General features: G+C 43.0%; 1 long non-coding RNA gene across 2 annotated transcripts; it reads left to right on the plus strand.

Moving 5' to 3' along the window:
- Positions 1-992: 992 nt before the first annotated feature.
- LOC119518276 lies at positions 993-19,650 on the plus strand. 2 transcript variants are annotated; one of them, XR_005213699.1, is made up of 3 exons: positions 993-1,161; positions 1,748-1,901; positions 19,540-19,650. It is a non-coding gene; the product is annotated as an uncharacterized LOC119518276 (long non-coding RNA). The 2 variants fall into 2 exon arrangements; XR_005213698.1 differs by lacking the exon at positions 19,540-19,650 and adding an exon at positions 7,213-7,271.
- Positions 19,651-19,987: the final 337 nt, after the last annotated feature.

The raw sequence follows: 19,987 nt of genomic DNA on the forward strand, positions 1-19,987 counted from the left end.
GGGTGGGGACAGAAGAAAGAAACAATTCAATTTGAACAGTTATGTGCTTCTTATGTGTCCCTTTCATGTCTCATGGTTTGACGCTTTCTTTCTTAAATCTCAGGGACCATGCATGTTTTCTGAGCCTCTCTGTGTGGCTGAGAACCAAATAGAAAGGCACTTGCTGCTCAAACCCCTGCTGAGGTGAGAATGAGGGTCCCATAGCCTCCCCACACCTCATCAGCCATCTTGCCCGAGATCTGCCATCTTGATCTCTAAGACTCAGTTTCCTTATCTGAAAAATGGGCAAAGATACCGATCTCATAAGGTTTTTTAGAGAAGTAATGGAGATACTGCAAGGGGAAAGCTGGGTTGTGTGTGACACAAACTGTGTTTAGTTCACTTTAGCCATTATCATTATCAGGAGGGATGAGAAATGTCAGGAAAACTCACATGAAAGCAATCTGCTTTTCAGAACCATTTGGATGAGACTGAGACTTGAGCCAATATTTAGAATGAGCAGCACAAATTTTCTAAACTACCGCAAATGACCCAAAGACATTTGTTTTATCGATGTGTATGGGTGTGTGAGTGTGTGTGTATGTGTGTGTCAGAGAGAGAGAGAGTGAGAGAGAGGAGTGAGATTAAGAGATTTCTCCCACAAAGTGGGTGTGTTTGAAAGGGAACTCAACCTAAATAATTTCCAAATCTCCTAAAGTAGAATCAATTGCTATCTTCTAGAAATCAAACTCAAACAAACTGGATATTGTATTCAGTTTCTAATTTCTTGACCTGGTGCTGTTTTCTCAAGTTTACTTTACCTATTATGAATCGAAATAAAGAAATATGCTAATTAATTAATTAAACCTCTCCCTTTGGCCTGCGTGGTAAATTCTCACAGTCTTAAGAGCTCAGCTTTGAAGGGGTCTAAAGAAATTAGCTTAAGTGGCTCCAGCGAGGTGAAAGGCTGGATTCAGCTGATGAGCCTTAGGAACCAGCTGACCCAAGTCCTCTCCTAGTCAAGCCAGGGCTGGAGTTTTACAGGGGAGTAGAAGAGAAGGGTCTGCTTTGTTTCAGGTAACAGTTTTTATCTCCAACTGCCATGAAACTTGAACTTGGGATGGCTGGAGATGGTTCCGGTTTCTTGTGTCTCTTGCCTAGGATCGTTCGTGATCCAGCCTGGTAAGTCATAACTGTCCTTTTGAGAGCTAATTTTGCAAGCCTTGAGAATCGTCATTTTGTCAAGGCTCGGGAATGGGAGAGGCGTCAACAAAAGGGGGTGAGTGAGGCACGGGTGGAAGGCAGAGAAACCAGAGATCCTCCACCATGTCTGTTTGAATCCTTTTACAGTTGTGCTCTTGGTTTAGACGAACTCCTTTCATCTTCAGCCAGATTGATTGGGAGAGAAAACAAGATGACAAGGATGCAAAAGATTCAGGAACTGACTCAAGAAGGCTCCAGAGTTGGTTGGGGTGGGGGGAGGGAGTTCATCTTTTGTTCCCTTAGCAACTTGGCTCACCTCTTTGGACAGGACGGTTCTGCCGATTGTGATCGGACACTATAGGATTGACTTGGTAAGGATTGTGCCTCCAGGGAGAAAAAGAAAAATGGTTACCAGCCCTGGGAGAAATGCACACTCCCACGAATGTAGCATTATTGGGAATATCCAGAAAAAGCTGTCCCACCCTTGTCACTTGAGGTTGACCCATTGTTCCAAGAGATCAGGATTACGTTGTTCATTTGACAGTTCTTCTGGTTGGCTTCACAGATGTGTTGATTCACAAAAAAGACTCCATAAATGCCTCTGAGAATGTGCATGCAGTCCTTGTTGCTGATGACTGTGTACGTACCTCCACTAGATAATGTTAATGCCAGCCAGCGATGGACAGCTGCCTCCTGGAATTCCTGCGTTTCTCAAGCAGGTATGTCAATATTTTGGTGTCCTTGTTTTTGGCTTGGGCATCTTCATGAATGATTAAGGACATATAGCAAACATCCACAGCTGGCATTAAATTTAAAAGTGAAAACTCAATGCTTTCTCCTAAGATTAGGCAAAAGGAAAGGACACCCCTCTCATCACTTCTGTTCAACATTATATTAGAGATCCTAACAAGCCCAATATGACAAACTTCAAAACACTCAAGGCCAATCTATGGTGATTGAAATCAGGTCAGTGATCACTTTGGAGTGTGGGGATGAGGTGGTAGGGAGTGACTAGAAAGGAAAATGAGGAACATTTCTGGCAGGATGGAAATATTTTATATCTCTACAGGCATGAGGGTTACACAGGTAAGTGCATTTGTCAAATCAGATCATCTGTAGGACACAAACTGTGTATTTCACAGTATGTAAATTATATCTCAAAAAATACCCAAGTATGTATGCATTGAAGAGACATTCAGTGCTCTGTAGTCCATCAGCTCTCAGAAGAATCAAAATGGAATTTCTGAACATTGGTTCCTGTTACCAATCTCTTCTTCCAGCTGACGACCTGCTCAAGGAGGCCAGTGCTCAGAAGAATGAAATACAGTCACAGGGTCAGAATGTCAGGCCTGGGGTGGGGATGGGGAAGAGGGTGGGAGATTTCCTTTCTGAAGCTGGCAGAGTCCTTCTGTATGGCTCTGGGGACCTGGGTTGGGTTCTGTGCCCATCAGTGGAGACTCCTGCAGGAACATGACAAGGGAACTCAATTTGCACCTACGTGCACAAAGGGTTGAAAACAATTCACACATCTTGGATATTGAAAACACCACTTCTGTCTTCAGGTGACCTATCATAAACCTTCAGTGAACATTTATGAATATGTTGTGACCTCACTCTTTCCTTAAGCAATCAAATAGAGAAGTCAACCCACAAAAACCCACTGGGGGTAGGGACTGCAGAAGACAGAACTTCGTTCATACCTAGGATGACTTATTTGGCACTGAGCATGCAACAGAAAAAATGCAGTGCTATTTTCACGCATTAGTTATAAGACAAACTTTCCTAAAATGACGCAGTTCATTAACTAAGGATATTTCTCAGTAGATTTGTTATATTAAAAAGGCACTGTCTACTATGCTAATAAACTACGTTTTGCTAAAACCCCACATAGATTGTTACTTGCCAAAAGGGATGTGATGTATGTACAACACACAGACACACACACACACACACACACACCCAAACACATGTACATATACAGGTGAGTGCATATACACACCCTTGCAATAATGGTAGGGGACAAATTACCGAAAGGCCTCTTTCCCAGAGCCAAGTGCTTTTCCTAGTTCTCGGCTACATGATTTTAAACAGAACTGAATGAAATGATCCCTTCACAGCTGAGCAAAACACTTCCGCAAATGACACACTTGTATCTATGGGTCTAAAAGCACTTTAGGTGTCTGGCACCAAAGTGAACATTTGCTTTAGAATTTCGTTTTAGCCTAGGATTTTGTAGAAATGAATCTGTCACCTGCCCTCAGTGTTTCTCAATGTAAAAAGTCAAACGAGAGTCCTAAATGAAATCTTTGTGCACACCACCTCCCAGCCCATCTAGGGCAAATGCTTGTGGTATGAGTTAAAAAACTTGTAAGAGCCAGAACAAAGGTCACTAATGCTTCCCTACCCATCCCCCCAAACATCCATGGGGGGGCTCTGTCGCCAAAGACTGTCCTCAGCAGTAAAACGGCAGCCCTCCTCAGGACAACCAGTGGGACGAACCTCAGAGGCGGAGCTGGGCAGAGAAGGGGCATGGATCTCTAGGTCTCTAGGCAGGCGCCAGTTGTCATTTACTCCTTGCCTGACTTTAGACAAGCTGGTTAATCTCTCCATGCCTGGTTTCTTTCATTTGCAAATGAGGGCTGTGGTGGGGATTAAGTGAGTCAATAGTTGTAAATGGCTCAGAACTGCTTGGCACAGGGTGCAGTGAAGTTGTGGCTTCTGCAGCCCTCATGAAGTTCATTTGACTGTCCACTGCACCCGTTCCCATAGCCCACCCCTCCACCCATCCAGATCTTACAGGAGTCCACCTCCCCGTGTAAAATGTCACCCCGGCCCCTTCCAGGATGCAGCTGGCATCGTTTACATGTTGTGGGAACTCAGATGTTGTTGTGTTTAGAATTTGAGCTTTGGGGCAAGACACAGCTATGTTCATGGATCAGCTTTATCCCTTAGCATGTGACTTGGGGAAAGGATCTCAGGTTTCCTTTGGTGAAATGGGGAAAATAAAAGCCCTGGAATCAGAGGGTTGTTGGAAGACTAAAGGAGATCACGTGACTATAATGCACAGTGCATTTAAGCATTCCATAAACGATTAAAAAATAAATAATAGCAATAATAAGAGTAGTAGTATAGCTGAAAGAAATAAGTATTCATTCACTTAGGACAGAAACCAAGCATAGAAACTGTAGTAAGTACAAATACTGACGTCTAAAGGGATGGCAGGTACTGTGGACAGGTAGATCCAAACTGAACTGGGTTTGAATCCAGTTTTCCCACTTTCTAACTACGTGGCCTTGGGCAAGTTGAGATAAACTCCTCGTAGGTGGAATGCCACATACCTGTGCCCCAAATAGGCTTTGGGTGTTTAGTCTACAGGAGGCATGAACCACATAGAAGCTACCACTGTTAGTCTAAAGGAATTGTCACAGTCACTGTTGTCAGCCCCTACGCCAGATACGGATTAGTGCAAGCATTTCTTCCTGGCATTTATCGGGAAGTTTATATGTTGTTTCTGAATCCCAAATCCTGAGAAAAATCAACCAAGGACTCAAAAAAAAAAAAAAAAAAAAATGGGAAAAAAATTATAATTCTCTTGCAACACTTAAAGTAACCAACATGGAGACATTACTGGATCTAAGGAATCCACAGGTGTCAAATGGAAACAAGTGCAGGAAACACTGAAGCATAGCGTCAAAGACATTTCTGGAACAGGGATAGGAGGAGAGCGTGGGCGAGAAATGCTTATGAATGAATCAATCAGTCTTACTTGTGGCTCTTGCTGTGTTATAAGGGTGTGTTTGTGGCCTTGTCCATTGCTAACAGCAAGCCATTCTTGAAGGTAAAATAAACACTATTAATAAATAAGTTTATACACAGGGTGTACACAAATACTCTAAGTGTTGTTCCAAGAAATAACACATTTTGGAAGCAAAGCAAGTCCTTAGGTTGTCAATTTCAACACGTACTTCTGTGCAGTGCTTTTGATTTTGCTGGGAGATAGATATGGACATTGCATTATTCAAATACAACCCAATATTGTCCACTGGTGGATTCCAGTTTTCAGTATTTATTATGGGCTACAGTTGTTCATAAACCACAAATCAAAACCAAACCAAAACAGAACTCATGCTGTGTGATGCAGCGTGAGCCCTAACTCGGCCAGATTCAAAGATGACTTGGCCATTCTGTTAACAATTCGACTGAGATCAACACAAAATGAAAGGCATTTCCATGTCCGGGCTGTTTGCCCCAAAACCAAGATCAGGACTATTGAGGAGGCCAATTAATGTTTTGTGTTTTAAAATTGCAGTGTAAATATGCTAACTTTGAAATATTATGCATTTGTGGAACTTTCTTTCAATTTTTAAAATGATTTTTTATTTGGAATTTATTTTTGGTAATATTTTCTACAATCAAATGTTAGTCTTAGGTAGAGATCATCCTTACAAGTTTTTGATATAGCTAGTCTTGTCATAATATATTGGTTCCTAATCACAGTAAACCATGCATTTACTTTGTCATTGTTGTCACATAAAACTTCTAAAACATTTACTATATCATAACCCTATTGCAGAAAAACAATTGATTCACTCTTCCTCATTATGTCATATATACATATATTCTAATAATGCAATATGTTATTTTAAAAACACATAGAGTGCTATAAGAAGCATAGAATAACTTATGATTTGAGGAATTCTGGGGGATTCCCAGGAATTGCATTTTCTTTTTCTCAAGTTCTGGAGATTAATATCTCTCAGGAATTTGGAAATACCAGACATTCACTTAACAAGCATTTATTCTGCATCAGCTGGGCTGTTTATGGTGGCAGAGATGGGCATTAAACAAATAAATATAAAAATAAGAACATAGTTAGAAAGTGTGCTGAATTCTATAGTGAAAACCATGAAGGGGATGGCAGCTCGGCTCACAGGTGTCTCCCGGTGACTGCTACTGAGCAGCTTTCTCCTCCTGGGGGAGGACAGCTCTGTCATGGAGGTCAAAGCCAGGTTGTCGATCCCACCTACCCAGCGACTGGTGATGAGCAGGCACCTGGCACCAACGGGGCCAATCAGAACGCCTCACCCTCTAGACTCCAGTGATTGGTCCAGAGGTGGACATGTGACCCAAGCATGGAACTCGAGGTCCCTTCCTGGGATTTGGGGAGCTGGAGCTAGGAGAAATGCTCCTTTCCTTCTTCGTCTGAAAACCAAGCACCTGAGTAACTGGAGCTAGGACAGCTTTGGTTCCAGCTCACAGAGAAAGCTTGTTCAAGAGGATAAGAGCCCAGATAGAGAGATAAAGAATGATGAGTGACGAGGAGAGAAGCTTGATGCCATTTTTTTTCCTGTTTCCCATCTTCCCTGCCCTTGTTTCATGAGCTACTCAAGCTTCATTTTAGCCGAATCAAGATAAAGTTATGTTTCTGTCAACTAGAATGTTCTTTCTAATACAAGAGTGATCAAAAGGGAAATATCGTGATGCTATGTGAGGGTACCGTGAAACTTCAGATAAACTCCCTAGGAGTTTTAAGTCTATTAGGGGAGAAAGACCTCAGGCAATGACGGTGGCATGTGAGTGTATATCTGTGGAGGTAAGCCCAGGTTGCTGTGAGAAAACAAAGGAGAGATACATATTGGGTATAACATAGCACTCTATGCTTCATTTCCAGATATTTGCTGAGCACCAGCTTTGTGCTAGTGCTGGGGGGATAAAGCCATAATTTCATTCAACTCTTCCCTATTTAGGGGTGTGCCAGTTTGGATATATTAGTTTCCAAAAAAAGCCATATTCTTTAATGCAGTCTTGTGGGGGCAGAGTTATTAATCTTTTTGATTAGGGTGTGACCTCTTGATTGAATGTTTCCATGGGGATCTGACCCCGCCCATTGAGGGTAGGTCTTGATTAGTTTACTGGAGTCCTTTAAAGCTCTCACAGAGAGTAGAGAGATGAAAATGCCTCATTATATGCTAAGTCAGGACACCCGTTAGATACTTGGAAGCTGACAGAGATGCTTGCTGACGCTTACAGATGCTTGGAGATGCAGAGAGAAGGACGTTTGGAGATGCTAAGCTAAGAGAAACTCAGAGATATTTTGGAGAAAGCCATTTTGAAACGCAACCCGGGAGCAAAGGACAAGCAGACGCCAGCCATGTGCCTTCCCAGCTGACAGAGATGTTCCAAACGCCATCAGCCATTCTTCAGTGAAGATATCCTCTTGTGAATGCCTTAGTTTGGACACTATCATGGCCTTAGAACTGTAAATTTGTAACCAAATACACCCCCTTTATAAAAGCCGATCTATTTCTGGTATTTTGCATAACAGCAGCATTAGCAAACCAGAACAAGGGGCAAGGGGCTTCAGAAAAGGGTTTCAGAGTCTTGAAGAAAGAAGACATGTGACTAGGACATTCCAGACATATAACAGCACGTGAAGGCATGATGGTGTGTAACAGCTTCCATTTATAGCAGTAGGGGCCATCCTGGAGCACAATGGGTGGGTAAGGCACTGAGAGGCAGGGGCTCAGCCAGGTGTGTTCAGCTGAAGCCCCCATTTGACCGAGTCACCAAAGTTCTTCCCATGAGCAACGGATGCTTCTCTGTCTTCCCTGCATCTCCCACTCACTCATGATGAGTTGGTTTCAAGGCCTTGTGGAGATCTGGGCAAAGTTTCAGGGCTCAGTCCTTTGTGAACAGCTCCACTGCCCAAACCAAAGGAAAAACAAAGCAGGTCTTAGCGTGCCAGCCTAATGGGAAACATGAGCCATCTGTGAATGTTCCTTCTAGTTCATTTGCTTCATTGGCAAGTATTAAACAGTGCCGTAAAGATCCAGAGAAATTATGGAAATGGGTATTAACATTAAAATCAGAGCACAATTAGAACATTTAACTGCAAAAGTGTTTGGCAGAGTCTGCAAGTAAGCTGAGGATTTCCAGCCCTGTGATTTATTGGTCACAGTTTGTCTGATTCTTTGGAATCTCCAGAGCCAGGAACACATTCTGGGGGGTTGCCTCTGAGATGACAATGCAATTGGACCATGCTTAGAAACTTATCCCATCTTTGTCTTTTTCCTGGCAACTCTTCCCTAGAGTTGCTTGAATCAGCATTGTGGAAATCAACCAGAGCAGTGTCTGGATGAAGGGAACAGGGAAGAGGGAGAAATCTTTGTGCCATGCTCCCAAGTCTTTGTCAGGGAAAGGGTGCCATGTTTGCTTGTAATTAGCACTCCGACAGACGTCAGAGAAAATGGCTAATCGCTGACGTGGCCCACAGTGCTTTGTAAGTAAACACCATATTGCAATCGACATGCAATTAATTATACAACACTCCAATTAAACATGTTCAAAATGAAAATGGGGGTGGGGAGAAGGTATCAGAGCTGCACTGCCAAATTCTTCCTGTTTTTTTTTGTTTTTTTTCCTCTCTAAGAAATAATAAATGACCCAACTCGTGAATGCCACCAAGCTGTTTCTAAGCATCTCTTGGCTTCAGGCCTGCTGCTGCTATTGTTTCTGGGAAGTTTTGTGTTGCTGGACCAAAGGACCAGAGCTGCCCATTGCAGCAGGGACTGTTGGGGTCCCTGCCCCCGCCCGCTTCACCAGACAGTGCCCCAGCCCTAGCTGATGCAGGTTCCAGTCGCCCATGACTCCCAGCCGCCCCCTTCCCTGGAGGATGGCCTTGACTGACAGGGCCACCTCGCTCCAAGTTGCCTAGAGGATCCTCACACCTTCCCACTGAACTGAAGTCTAACCAATGTCTGCCTGCAGTGGGTGCCTACAAGCCCGGCCCCTCTCACCGTGGGTTGGAAAATTCTGTGGTCTGGGGATCCCTGTGGGATCAGGCTGAGGCTAGACTGCACTGGGAACCAGTTATTTGCCCAATGTCCTCCACAGCCCTAGTCTCCTTCTTTCACTCCATTACAGATTTCTCCATGTGTGCCTTCACTTGAAATATCCCTCAAAAGGACATCTTCATGTCCTAACCCCTCGTCCCGTAAATAGGATCTTTGAAGATGTGATAAGTTGAGCTGAGGCCAAACAGGATTAGGGTGGGCCCTGATCCAACATGACCGTTGTCCTTATTAGGAGAGAAAATTCAGGCATAGACAGAAAGACGGAGCCTGGGGTGGGGCAGGGGAGAGGGACATGAGGTGGAAGCAGAGGTTGAGTTTTGTGGCCACAGCCAAGGAATGCCACGGGTTTCCGGCCACCCATGAGAAGCCAGGGGGAGGCATGGAAACTGCCAACACCTTGATTTGTGACTTCTACCCTCCAGAACTGTGAGACAGTAAATGTCTGTGGCTTAAGCCACTCACTTTGCAGCATTTTGTTACAGCAGCTGTGGCAAACTAAGACCCCCAGGAAGACAAGGCTCTGCTCCCAGGGAATCCAGTGCAAGACACTTGTCGTATCTTCAAGTTGAGGTCTGAATTAAGTATGGTAGATTTTTGGTTTGGTTTGGTTTCTAATCTGGGGGAGCTTATACAAATGCCCCAGAAGGTGAGTACTTCCCTTGCCAGTTACATCCACTGAGTCTGAATGGTACAGGGTGTTTGGATGAGGGAAAGTTTGCACAGGACCTTGAGAGAATAAGAGAGGGTTCAGAGGAGAAAACAGTGATGTAGGGTGAGAAGAGGGACTCAACGTTTGGGGCACAGCAATTAACTCCACAAGTATGTGTTGAGCGCTGTACCAATGGGCCCCTACGGTAGCCCATTTACTGGTGACAAAGAAACAAGATGGCAACAACATTTGCTGAGCACTCACTGTATGCCAAAAATTACACATTTGTATGATATGAGCATGCTCAATTCTTGTACCAGCTCTACAGAGTAATTTATGCTATCATCACTCTGCAAATGAAAAATAATTAGGCTTAGGGATGCTAAGCAAACTTGCCAACATCAGTCAGCTAGGAACTGGTAGAAATGTGGCGATTAGGAGTCCTGGCAGGTTTATGAACAAGGGAATGACAAGATTAGATGAGGCACAGGGAGGTTACATGAGAGAAAAGATGGCCTCCCAGCTCTAAGTCTCGTGAGCAAGAGAGTAGACCCAGAAGAAGACAGAGGCATTTCGCTGTGTAATATCCAAGTTGGCACGCCTGGCTGATAAGCCAAAGACATTGGCAAAGCTCATCTGCTTCGCTTTCAGTGTTAAAGTCTCGTTGCTTCTACTGGGAAAACTAATAACATAACAAATGAAACTATTGTTCAGTTTCATTAAAAATAAATCTGATAAGATGGGCAGAATTGAATTAACCACTCTCAATAGAGTTCTCGTTATTGGAGCAAACGGAATATTCTCGCTAATAGAATAAGCTCCGGTTCATTTTGGCTAGCCTGAGCAGCTCCTTGCTATAGATGTGGTTTCCAGCCTTTGGCTCTGGGCAGCCGTGCTCTAATGTTGGTATTAGCAGGTCAGCATAATGGATCGGCATGCTGGAGCTGGCAAGAGTGCCAGATGGAGCAGCATGACAGATGCGATGGCCTCAGTTAGCCTTGGCAGACGGGAACTGTCCTCCCCTCCAAGGAAGGCAGATTTAGGGCCCTAGAGCTTGCAAGAGAGAAACAACCCCTGTTCCAGGGAGGGCGAGGCTGGGCTAGCATTCTGTGATGGGCTCCTCTTTGGATTAATGTTGGGGAAATGGACCTTCAGCAGGCCTGCTTGTTTTGGCTACTTCTAACCGAGCTTAGCGCCAGCCATATTGCTGTTCCTTTGTGCTGGCTGGAGTTCAAAGACTCAAGATTGAATCGCAAAGTGGAGTGGGCAGGTATTTTTGTGGAAAAACACACACACACACAGACATATACGCGTGTCATCATTTTCTCCTAAAATGGGGGAATTAATATCGCTTGCAAAAAATAAACAGACACAAGAGATGGATAAAATGAAGACATTGAGATGAAATGTAGAATGGAATAGAGAAATAAGATAGAGTGATTGATAAAAGCATATCCCAAACTATGTGCTAAATCACTTTTTGTGGGCCTGAAACCATCAATAGACAAACAGATGGATGATAAATAAAATGTATATATATGTAGATGTTAGAGATAGAGACATAGATGTAGGTAGAGACACAGACATAGGTTGTAAGTTGTGAACTGGTTATACAGTAGAACTGGTTATACAGTTATACAGTTCACAACTTACATCACCCATGAATAAAAGCAAACCAGGTATTTAGGAGAAGCACAACTACTTCTGGTCTGAATACTGACAACATTTGTTATTGAGCATGCTTATCTAAAAGAAACTGAATAAAAGTTTGAATGAATGAACGAGTAAGTGATGTCTCAAAGATGGAAGAGAGCATTTAAAATTATCTTGTCCAACACCCCCTTTCAAGTACAACGCTTGAAAATCCCCCCCCCCCCCCATAATATCCTCTGCCAGCACAAATCTGATGGTGGGGAGCTCACTGTTTTCAGAGACCTCTGTGCTCTGAAATTCTTCCTTCTCTTGAGGTGAAATTCTGTCATTGCAGCAAGATATTTGGGGTGACAGTGTGTATAACTGCAAGAACTAGTGCCTTGGTTGTTAGGTCTGAGTTCAAGTCAAGTCTTTTCTACTCTCCCATTGAATGGCCATGGGGAAGAGACAACACCTCTCTGAGCCTCAGTTTCCCCATCCATGAGATGAAGGTCAAAGCCCACACTGGGCAGAGTCATGACAGAATTAGACAAGGTTTTGTGTGCCAAGTGTCTATTCCAGGCTGTGTGGGCAACATGGTTTCATTCCTACAGTTCATTCACAATGTGTTAATTAGCATGTACGTGCCATGTCTAGGTACAGAGGATGTTGCAATAAACAAAGCTAACCAGGTACCTACCAGGCTAGAGCGTATAGTTTATTAGACCACCTGTTCTGGCTGTGTGCATTCACATCGTCCACATACAATATCTTCACACAAATTTCTTAGCAAGCTTGCATCCATAACGAGAGCAGAGAAGGATCATCTTTTTATTCTGGTTCTCTGGCCTGTGTCTAACGAAGCTTCTGTTTCTTACATCTTAGTAAGCTCGACTCAGGACAATGGAGAACAAACTCCATTTTGTTAGGTTAACGGGACGTCCATCTAGCTATGTGGTAGTGTGTCCTTGAATTATTTCTTCATCGCTTCACTGTGGGGTAGGTAAACCACAGAGGGATTTATCTTCTCAGCAGCGCTGCCAGCAGTTTGAGTAAAATAGATGTTTTAATGTTTGTAATTCAGTCCCAGGCATCCAAGATGGTAGTGTCGCCATTGAAGTTATTACAAAGAAAAGTGACAAAATCAGCTGGTTCAATAGAGTAAGAAGGGACCACTTCCCTGATTTAAAAAACCAAAACCATGAACCAAATACTTGCAATGAAAATCTGTTTGGTTATTGAAGGATTAATCATAAAGCATACATGTGTGATGCCTAAACAACTAGATAATTCTGCGCTGGCTAAATTTTGATGTAGTCTAGAAAGGTTGTGGAGACAAATAATCCAGTTTTCAATATCTTCCCCATTAGGATTCCTCTGTGTCCAAACTTTGGAAATGACACTTTTGCTTCCAGAACAAGACTCATTCATAAAACTGGGTATAAATGCAATCGTTATGATGATGAAGATGATGGTAAAGATGATGACAATAAAAATAGTAAGAGCTACTATTTATCAAGTGTGTCATGTGCACCAAGTATCACACTGAGAACTTCATTCATTTTTCACTGTTCAGTCCCCACCAACCCTGTGAGATGGGCACTGTTAGGGCTACTTTCACTGTATAGATGAAAAAATTGATGCACAGAGAGGTTAAGTAACTTACTCAAGAGTACACTGCTAGTAAAGTGGGAAGCATGGATTTGAACTTCTACACCAATTTCCAATTTAGGATCTGCCTTTTAGAATACTTCAGAACCTTTGACAGGTCACTTCTTTGTGGACATTGGTTTCCCCATAGGTAAAATACAAAAACAAACAAATGAACAAGCAATAATGTAGGTTTGGTCTACGAGATACTGAAGGCCACTTCCAGCTCTATTTAATGATTTAGCGTTTCTTTCATCCTATGTGGCACAACGTAGTTGGGCTGTCATCATGCTTAAAATGTCCATTCCTTCTGATTCAGAATGATCATTAGATGTTAGGAAACAATCCACTTATTGAAACATTTGGATTTCCTCAACGTGTAGGAAATGCATGTGGGATATGATGCTGTTTTCAGTAGAGGAAGTCTCACTTGTGAATCAAGAAAGAAGCCAAGATCTTTGAGAGATTTGATGAATACAATGAGCTCAGGGAGAAACCAGAACTTGACTTCTTAAGACCCAAGCTTAGGCTATGCTTGAAATATTTCCTTTACTAACTAATTTCCGCATTGGTTTTGGGTGCGTTTATAGGCTTTGTTTCTTGCCTTGAAGTAAATTGTAAATGGGTCAGTGGCTTCCAGCAACAAATCATTGGCTTTCTCCTGCTCTTTTTCTTTCTTAAATGCACCTGTGTTTCTTTCTCACTTGTATTTCCCTGGCTTTTAGAATATGACTTTCAAAATTGCTGGAAATAATCACTGCATTCCTCTCGCATGGAGGAATCAAAAGCAAATATAAACTGCTCTCTCAGCTCACTTCTAAATCTAAGCAGACCCGGCTGCTGCTAGATATTGCTTTGTATGCTGTTAAGATGCAACATCTCTTTGAATGGAATCAACAAGAAAAACCTCCAAGTAGTGTGCTACTGCTAAAACATTACTGAGCTGGCAAAATTCATAAACTAATATTGCAAAGTAGCCCTTGGCAAATGTCATTTTCAGCAATTTGTAGTCTCTGTCACTATTTCCTTTCTCATGCCATCTGTAAAGTATACCCCGATTTTCTTCTCATCCAGAAATGTGTCTTTCTGGAAGGTTGTTCAGAAAAAAATAGAAAGCACTTGCTATATTGGTAATTACTAGAGAGAAAGCACTATTTTAGCATCCCAGAGTGTGCTGTTTTAGGTTATGTTGGACAGATGTGGGAGGTTGGTATAAAAAGGAAGAAAAAACCTTGGGAGCTTTCACATCCCATCTAGGATACACTAAATATTTTCTCATCTTCATCAGAAATGGTCACATTGAAATCTCCATTGCCAGATTTGTTAGGATAAAGAGCAAAAGTCTCAAGTCATCAAATAGAAAGGGCACTGGATTGGGGGTCGGGAGACCCGGCGTCCTCCACTTATTAGCTCTGTAACCACAGTAAGTCAGTTCCAGCTGCCCAGGGGCTTCGTATCACCAAACCAGGTAGTCAGGAAGGGTCTTTCAAGCTTTGAAGTGCTTTGGATTATCAAAAGAAACATGCATTCATTCATTTCTTCAACAGACAGATCTTCATTGAATTTCTACCGTGTGTTAGGCACTGAAAAATACACACAAAATCCATCACGGAGCTCGTGTTCAAGTAGAGGAGAAAGCCAATAAACAAGTTAAATAATTCAACAAGATAGCTCCAAGTAGGAGTAAATTCCATGAGGATCATAGCTGTGTGACCTGATAGGAATTAATCAGCATGGATTGGGGATGGGGGTAGGGGTTAGTCATATATCAACCATGTGATAATTTGATTATCTAGAGAAGAGTTTTTAACAGGGGTAGTTCTGCCTCCTAAAAGTATTTTAGAATTTTGTGGGGGAGTTTTCTATTTTATAGTATAGCTGTGCTAGATAACTGGCATATTGAAATGCATGTTATTCTATTATAAATTACTTTTTATTTTCTTTTAAATTACAACTGGAGCATTTATTGAATTTCTGAAATTGAACATATCTAAATATTATTTATGAAATTCCTTTCAGGTTTGTAAAATGGGAGTTACACATTATTTTTAATAAGAGGAGCATTGAGTCTGATAAGATTAAAAACCACTGATCTAGAACGTTTGTAACTGGAATCGCAACGTAGCTGGTATTCCTGTGCAATAATCTATTTTTAGGCAAAGGGATCAATCATTAGGCAATAATTTCCTACAGGGAATAAATGAGCATAAAAGTAGCACCTTTCAGGTGATGCTCGTCCCAGTTTAGCCACAGCCCTCCCATGATTTCCTTTATCATCTCCATGGTAGACTGTTACACCTGTCCGGAATTAGTGCTTCCCGCTCTAAGGAAGAGCATTCCAAGTATCTGGGTGTCTACCTCTATCCTTACTCTAACCAGGCTAAAGAACCCTCCTCGGATGTCGTGGCGCTCCTTCGTACCCAGTTGGCTGGTCCAGATACAGGTGCCTGAACAAATCAGGCCTTTCCCAGATTTTTCAACTGGAACTAAGGAACGAATTAAGCATCTTTCCAGGAGTAATAAGGTTCAGCAACTGTCAACAGCTGTGTTTTCTTGCATGAGGCAGAAGCCTATTTGAAGGGAAAGATTGAAACTGATGCCCAGAGAGGTGCATTCATCCTTTAGTTGATTCACTCAACCAATGACCTGAACACGGTGCTGACTCTGGAGATAGACAATCCCTGTGGTTGGCAGAACAACAGCCCCCAAAGATGGCCACATCTCAATCGCCAGAACCTGTGAATCTTAGCTTTCATGGCAAAAGAGCCTTTGCAGGTGTGATTAAGGATCTTGTGATGGGGATGGGGAGTGAGTCTGGGTTATCCAGTTAGTTGGGCCCAATGGAATCACAAGAGCTCATAGAAGAGGGATCGAGTTGGGTCAGAGAGAGAAGGATTTGAAGAAGGGACACCGTTAGTTTTGAAGACAGAGGCAACCTCTAGAAGCTAGGAAGGTCAAGGAAACAAATCCTCCCCCAGTGCCTCCAGAAGGAAGTCAGCACTGTCAGCACCTTAATTTCAGCTGGGTGAAACTCATTTCACTCTTCTGACCTCCAGAACTGTAAGAGAATACATTTGTGTTGTTTTGAGTCACTAATTTTGTGGTCGTTTATTACAGTAGCAAAAGGAAACGAATGCAATAACTCTGCTCTAGAGTCATTTACATTCTAGAAGGGGAGACAGTGTATATTTGTAAAGAAGTAAAATAAAATGATAGATCTTCAGAGAATAAGCTGAAATGAGAGATGGAGAAAGTGAAATTCCCTGTATCCAGTTGATTCCCAAGCCTGGTTGTTTTCTGCAGCTATTCAACAATATCCCAGTATCTTCTAATAGATCCCTCTTTTTTTCTAAGTTATTTCCAGTTGATTTATTTTATCCCTGTCAACCAAAGGAGTCCTGCCTTATATAACCTGCATTTATAGTCTTACAGGAGCTCTGATGCTCAGCGTGAGGCAATTCCTCAAGGAATTCTTAATGATGTTTACCATAAATGGTCTGCTGTTACAGGAAAATGTGCTTTTCCAGTGTGGAGACATTTTCAGCACCAACAAGAATTTTCTGTGTAACCGTCATAAGACAGGCAGTTCCCTTAAATAAACTCTCTATGCTCTGGGCAAGCTACTTAATCAAACTTCTAATTCATTCATTCTTTCTGGTGTTCATTGAACACCTACTATATGCCAAAACCTTGGGGATTCAACAAAAACAAGTCTGAATCCCTGCCAAGACTTGCGGAGATTTGTCTTAAAGAAACTATTACAATCCATTGTGATAATAAACAATACTAATTAATGGTATGAGCACAATCTGTGCTAGCCGATGTCCTAAGCAATCAAGATGCTTTCATGTGTTGTAGTCGTCACAAATGCCCTATTTAGTAGGGAGCATCATTGTAACTTTTTTTTTCAAGTGAGGAAACTGAGGCAGAATTAGGTAATATGCCAAGCCAAGTGACATTGTCAGGGTTCACGTCCAGCCTCCAGATCCTGGATTAATCACTACAGTGTGACACCTTTTGATTTGGGAAAAATTGTAGGGATCCACGGTTGTATACAATAAAGAGCAACTTGGGAGGCAGAATAACTGGACGAGGAGACAATGGTTTGAGTTTTTCTGGCTGATTAAGAATTAATCAGGTGGGTAGAGGCTGGAGCTTCAGGCAGAAGAGAGCTACAGGGAGCGAATCGTGCACGGAGCTGGACAGGAGTTGAATGTTAAGCAAGCTATCTGGTGGAATAGACAGGGGCCCAGCTACGACAACCTTGACCACGTAAGCCATGCTACTGCTGCCCTTTACCCTGATACGTTCATCGGGAGCTCCCGCAATGTGCCTCATTCTGGCTAATCATTTTCCCAGCACCTTTTTCTGCAGGTGTCTGATTATCCTTCCACTCCATGCTGGGTTTCTTTGTGCAGCTCTGCCTTCCCTTCTGCCCAAATGCTTGCCACGGCGACACAGTTTCTTTTGCCAGGAGTTACAGACCCCCAGCTGGGAAAGGCAGGGTGGATGCCAGCCATCAGGACGTCAGGGCTCTCTTTTACCATCTCCACCTTGGTGTCCTGCCACTGCTTTCCTCTCGAGTTCTGATAAGGACCATTCTCTTGGGCTTCCTTCTTTTGCTTGCTTGCTCTGTTCATTCTTTCCACTCAGCTATTTGACAAACATTTAGTGAACATCTACTATGATATGCCTTCTGTAATGTTTGAGGACATGGAGATAAATAAAATATGATGCTTGCTCTCAACTAGCTCATTGTCTAAAGGGGAAGAGACAAATGTGAAGATTATTCATAAACAGCATGATGTGAGGGGACCGTTTGGTTCAGGGAGGAGGCTCATTGATTTCAGCAAGGGAAGGGAATTGAAGGTGTGGGGGACTTCCATACCAGTTAATAAGTGCCCACCTCTTCACTTCAAACCTACCTTTCCATACTCTGCTTTGCAATGCTAGGGCTGGGAAAACCACATTTCTGCTTGGCCACGTGGCTCTCTGCAGGTAGGGGTGTCAGGGGAAGACTGCAAAGCTGGAGGAGAGAGGATTTTCCCCTGCTTGTTTGGTGACTATGGGCTTCCTTGGCTTTCCGTTTGTCCGGCTTGCCCCAGCCATGCTTCTTTGCTTTAGTAGAACAGTTTGTTCCAGTAGCAGCAACCGAATCCAGTTCTCACTCTCTCCAAGACTCACACAACCAACCTCATTACACCCCCCTCAGGGTCACAAGCCCCAGCCAGCCAGTGCCCACCTCACAGATGGGAAGGGAACCCTCTGCTTCTGGGGTCAGTGACTCCAGCACCAAACAGCCCTGAACAGAAGGCTAAGCCCCCACCCAGCAGGACCCCTCCTTCACGCCCTCAAATGTAAATAATTCCAACCTCTTCTCTTTGTTCACCCAGCCCTAGAAGGGTAGCTGCTTTCTACCTGTGATGTGTCAGTGTTTTGTTTGTTTTGTTTTCGTTTTTTGCCTTCTTAGTGCAATACCTAGTAAATAAATGTTTATTTTAAATTCTCTTTATTAAAGTAGCTTGTATGGATTCTCTCTCCTGACCCGGATCTCACTAACACAGCTTCCAGGGACGTTCTGCCTCATCAGAGTCCTGTAGGATATGTAGATCCCCCAATCAAGGGGCATAGTCTAGGCCAAAGCTTAGGAGGATAGAGAAGATTATATGGACAAGCAGGACTTCCATTTGAAGCCAAAAGAATTTTATTTCCATTTGCCTGTGCAGCGTCCCAATAGAAAGGGCTTTCCAGTCCTTTTCATACATCGCACATATGGAATATGACGTTCCTACCACACACTAGACCCAACGGATGAAGCTTCTTTTGTCCAGAGCACACCGACTCCAGGGCTGGGATAGCCTTTGGTCTCTGCTCCGAGGGGATTAGGATCTCAGCTCCTGGATGGGAAATCCTGCAGCAGACAATTTCACCAAGACCTCTTAGCCGGAAAACCTTACCTGAGGAGTGTGTGTGACTCCAAGGGTAGGACAACCTTGGGGACGTGGAATCCTAGATTTTGAATCCTGAAAGAGACTTCAGACATGATGCTACCCAGGGTCCCCTTTTTGTACTAGAAGAACTTTAGATTGGGCAGAAGAAAGGGACTGTACTCATCCTATTGTCAGGGATGCGGAGTCAGCATTAGAACAAGGCTCTTCATTGGATTTTAGAAACGGACATCTCTGGACATCCAGCTCTATTCAGAGAAATGGAATAATGTTCGGCAATTGCTGCAGACTCATCCATTCTACCCAAAAAGTGCCTTTACTCACCAGAACCAGCTAATTGCGCCCTAAATTTTACAGGTTCCCAAGTAGATTAAAAGGAGAATTTGGCTTTCACCATAAGCATGACTAAGGCCCTGGGATGCATGAATGATAGGCTTTCAGAGTCATTGGTGAATATAAACGTTTCCCTGGTGGTAAAGAAGATGAACTCTGCAGTGAGACCACAGCTGGGGAAGCCCCCAACCCAGAGCCTGGCACTGAGAAATATGGCAGGAAAGGGGTTTGAGATGTACGTGTTGTCTCTTCGTGCCACCTAAAAATCACAGACTTTCTTCTATATTCCAAGGTGTCCTAAAGTGTGGGATGTTTACCACCAGTGGAACAGAAGATGACAACAGCCAATGAAATCATATTGAATCTCTACAAAGGAAGCAACTACCATCCAATATCCAAATTACATTAGGCGGTAAGTCCCCATTTGGTGGCAGGTATTTAACACTCCCTCACACTTGCTAACCTCCATTTTTAACAAAGAGAGAACAAAACTCAGACACAGTGTACCTGTCACCGTCCATGATCAAAGGCTAGAGTTGGGCTTTGGGGCAGAGTCTTGAGGGAATGTAGCATCCCCACTAAATTTTGCTCACACTCTCCAGGCATTGCTACAACAAACATACTTCCATCTGACCCTAGCGAGTCATTCTCTGTTGTGTGGTTTTCAGTGTATTAATATAAGCAATCAATACTTTATATCTGTGACAAGTGATGTAATAATAATTTCATGTAAGTTTACT

This window comes from Choloepus didactylus, chromosome 21 (genome assembly GCF_015220235.1).
Source record: "Choloepus didactylus isolate mChoDid1 chromosome 21, mChoDid1.pri, whole genome shotgun sequence".
Classification (NCBI taxonomy): domain Eukaryota; kingdom Metazoa; phylum Chordata; class Mammalia; order Pilosa; family Megalonychidae; genus Choloepus; species Choloepus didactylus.